This window comes from Mus pahari, chromosome 9 (genome assembly GCF_900095145.1).
Source record: "Mus pahari chromosome 9, PAHARI_EIJ_v1.1, whole genome shotgun sequence".
Classification (NCBI taxonomy): Eukaryota; Metazoa; Chordata; class Mammalia; order Rodentia; family Muridae; genus Mus; species Mus pahari.
Genome location: NC_034598.1, coordinates 34,117,343 through 34,121,999, shown reverse-complemented (window position 1 = coordinate 34,121,999; position 4,657 = coordinate 34,117,343).

Sequence of the window (4,657 nt, the reverse complement as noted above, 5' to 3'; positions counted from 1 at the left end):
TCCTTCCTTGATCACTAATTAAGAAAATACCTTACAGCTGGATCTCATGTAGGCATTTCCTCAACTAAAGTGCCTTTCTCTGTGATAACTCCAGCTGTGTCAAGTTGACATAAAATTAGCCAGTACAGTGTGTGTGTGTGTGTGTGTGTGTGTGTGTGTGTGTGTGTACTTAGAAGTCAAAGAGTCATGAAGCTGGCGTAGAAGGATGGTGGGAAATGTGGATAAGAGTCTAGAAGTTTAAAGAATTTTCAAGATCCATTTTCAGGTCTTTGGAGGCATAGACTATAATAGATTGACTAAATGACCAAGAATAATGGCTTCTTGGAAAGACTGTGTTTTAGTGTTTTCAGTTTTTAAGTATCCTTTTGCAGAGTCACATGTGTATGTCATGTACTCTGACCCTATCTCCTCCATCATCCTTTCTTGTCCCCTTCCCCCCATTCCCTGAACCCTTTCTTCCTTTTGGAGGACAAAGATAGATTGTCCAGCTGTTAGTGTAAGCCATCCATGCTTCAGGCTGTCTCTAGAGAGATTAAAACTTCCTCTCCTCCAGCAACAAGACCCCATCTAGGGTTTTATTTTCATTGGGTGGGTAAGGGGAGCATGGGTTTCCCCTGGGCACTTTAGAATGGGTTGCTTACTGTACATTTTTACTTTGATAAACATTTACATATACAGCAGAGCAACAAGAGCAGTCTGAGAAATTACCTAAGATTTCACCCAGGTTCACCAATAATTATTACCTCTTACCCATTTGCAATTGTTTTCTCTCTCTCTCTCTCTCTCTCTCTCTCTCTCTCTCTCTCTCTCTCTCTCTTTCAGGGTAACTTTGAGATTCCATACCGCATAATTTTATATATTTTTGTTCATAATCTGAAGGAATCTCATCCTTATCTCTCACCCTGAGATGACTGGCATCTGACACAGAACAAGTCACCAATAGTCCAAGTTTTCATGGGTTTTCTTTCCTAGTGTAGGATGAGACTCATAGGTCACACATCCTAGTTGCTGTAACTTTAAAAACCACCTCTTTTTAACCAGCTCTTTGACTCTCCTTTGTCCTCTTGACCTTGACCCCCAAGAAGAGCACAAGCCAGTTTTCCTGTAGAACGTTCCTTACTTTGGGGTTATCAAATGTTTTCCTAATGGTTACACCAGTGCTGTAAGAAGTCAGGAGATTGAGTTGTGTCCCCTTCGATGTACTATGGGAGGCAAAGCCATATGGGTTTGCCCCCATGTGGGTTACAAGTTTAGTTGACACAAGTTTAGTTAACACTGTTAACCGGAAGAGGGTTTACCAGCTCCCATCACTGTCACAGCAGCAAATTTCCCTTTGTAATCAACAAGCATTTTCTGGGAGATACGTCCAGACTAAGTGAACAAAACTTTCCACACCCCACTTTCATTCTGTACCACGGGCATCCACAGATGATTTTCTAATCTGTCTTTGCATTTGCATTCTTACTCTTCATCTATAAAACCCCTAGGAAGGCTGTCTGGCTTCTCTCATTCATCCACTCATTTGCTTATATCAGTGTGGCTTATGGGTTTGTTAGAGAATCGGGTACCAGTTTCCCGTGTCATCATTTCTTATGTGGTTTCAGCTATCTATCAAGTCTAATCTTCAACACTGAGAACGCTCATCTGGAATACTCGCATATTTAGAAGCAGGAAGAAACAAGCTGGTTTTTAAAGCAGAGTTTGGTAGGGCAAGGGACAATCTTGAAGAAGAATCTGAGGAGACAGATGGAGACAGGTCTGAACCTGAGCCATTTCTACCAAGTAACAACTGCTGTTAACTTACTGTTGTTTCCGACTGGTAGAAATGAGGAGAGGTTACAGTTGTTGGTTCTACATGGGAGTTGGGGTTTCGTTTATAATTAATATGTGGGTGTGCGCATACAGCGTGCAAGTGTGTGAGCATGTCTCTTGTACATGCAGGTGTGTGAGTGTCTCTATACATGCAGGTGTGTATATAACGTGCAGATGTGTGAGTGTTTCTATAGGTATTGGTATGTGAGTGTTTCTGTATATGCATGTCTTAGTCAGGGTTTCATTGCTGTGAAGAGACGCCATGACCATGACAACTCTTCTAAAGGCAACCATTTAATGTGGTGGGCTTACAGTTCAGAGGTTCAGCCCACTATCATCATAACAGATAGCATGGTGATGTCCAGGCAGGCATGGTGCTGGAGAAGGAGCTAAGAGTTCTGCATCTTGATTTAAAGGCAACCAGAAGAGACAGATTTTCTCACGCAGCTCAGAGAAAGCTCTTTTTTTTTGTATTGGATGGAGCCTGAGCATAGGAGGAGACCTCCAAAGTCCACCCCCACAGTGACACACTTCCTCCAACAAGACCACACCTTGTAACAGTGCCACTCCTTCTGGGCCAATCATGTTCAAACCACCACAATGCCGGTGTGTGAAGAGTGTGCTCCCATACACACAGGTGCATGCGCACACTTGTGGAGGCCCAGAATCAGCTTTGGAATAGCTCCTCAGGAGATGGAGATGTTCATCCGGATTTTTGAAATAGGCTCCTTCCCTGGGACTTGGGTTTTGGTAACAAGGCTAAACTGTCTGTCCACAGAGCTCTGGGGCCCTCAAGTTTCTACCTTTGCAGTGTTGGGGTTACTAGTACACACCACTGTGCCTGGCTCTTTTTATGTGTTCAGGAGATCAAAGCCAGGTTCTCCTGCCTGTGTGGCAAGCATTTTACCCACAAATCCATCTCCCCAACCAGGATTAAGGATTTTCTACTCACATACGACTTCCATTTTCTCTGTGAAGCAGCAGGCCTTCAGCTCTGCTCTCTTCTGGAGGATGAGGAGCCCACAGCCAACATTTTGCCCTCAGTTTGGAGAGTCTTAAGACTGACCTCTCACTCTTCCAGCATCATGAGTAGCAGGTTTGATATCAAGGACCTCGGACATGCCGATAAATCCCAGGGCACAGTGCTCTGAAAAAGTCCTTTCTCAAGAAGTTTTCTGAGCAGTCCAGCTGTCGTGTTAGATGGAAAAGCACTTTCCAGACACAATGGCTGAGCTCCTGCTTAGGGATCATCAGGAATATACTCGCTCGCCTGCATCTGCTGTAAATGTCTCTAATCATGGAAGTCCTGGAGAGGGTAAGGTTGAGAGGGACTTTGTGGACTGGGCTGCCTTTTGTTTCCTGCGGTCACTTAGAGATGGCTATGATTGTGGATTCAGGAGACAGTGTCCCAGGAGACTGCAATTTACTTTTTAGTATGCCATAAGAGAAAAAGCATTTGAAAGTATGGGGGCCCCAGAATACTTTCCCCACCGGACCATTGGCTACTTGCTTCTTACCTTTGAAGAAGATACAGGCAGTATTGGATGAGTCAATTCTCCTCTACACTTTGGGGCCTAATACATCAGCAGCGAAGAAAAGCTTCCCTCTTTGAAGGGGACAGCCATTGCAGAAAATAATGCTTTGTCTCAAACTAGCCCCCAAGGTTGCTCTCAGAAAGTCACAGAACTCAGAGGAGAGGTGTCAAGACCCGGGTTGGCTGGAAGAACGCTTCTCAGGCGACCGAGTCAAATTCAGATCTGAGGGGAAGAATTTTCCTTTCATCTAGAAAGACATGGGGTGAGTGCCTGAGACAAACATCTTGGTGAAGCATGATTGTTGTTGTTCTTGTTCTTGTTCATCTGAGAGGTTTTTGCACAGGAAGAATCAATAAGTCAGATGTTTTACGTTCCTTGTTCCCACCCTGTGATCTCCTCACGTCCCCACGAAGTTACCAGCATCCAAGTACCTGTCTCTTTCTGTGAGACTTTTGTAACAGAATCCTCCCAACAATGCAACCGAAACACGAAACACCGCCGTGCCTTGGAAAGACGACGCAGCCAGCCAGTCGTCTTCCGTGTCACCCTGAGCGATGAGTACGGCTTTATAAAGTGGGTTATATTAACACCATACTCTTTCTTTCAAAATTAGATTCAGACCCAGATCAGTTTCCAGCAGCCAGCTGGCAGGAGCTTTCACTTACAGTCTTCATGTAGCTGCTCCTGACCCCGTTTGGAGCTAACAGAGAAAAGAACATCGGTTTAAGTACATAGGGCCACTTGGTGTTGGCAGATCTGGGTTCCTCTGCCTTGTTTGCCCCTGGCCACACAGCCAGAGCCTCTCTCCACTAAGATCCTGCTCTGGAAGGCCCACTTTGAGTCTATCCTATTCTGGGGACAGAAGGAATTGTCTCTCCATTTCTTGATGTTTTCTCTTCTCATTTTGCTCTTTACCAATTTATTTATTTTTACCAGTGGAATATGCCTTTAATCTAAACACTTAGGAGGCAGAGGCAGGCAGTTTTTTCAGAGAGTTCGAGGCCAGCCTGGTCAATAAGGTGAGTTCCTGAACAGCTAGTGTTGCACAGTTATTTATTTTTATAGATGAATATAAGTGCGTTTGTGAGGGTGAGTATGTTCTCATGTGTGCAGTAGTACCCTTAGGAGCCAGAGGAGGGCATCTGATCCCCGGGAACTAGAGTTGCAGGTGACTGAGAGAGCCCCCACCAAACAGTTGAGTCATCTCTCTTGCCCATCTCCTTTTGATTCCCGAGTGATACTTGAAAACTCCCTTTTCCATTGTTTAGTATCATGCCAGATTTAGGAAAAATGGGAGGCGTGTTCTCAAG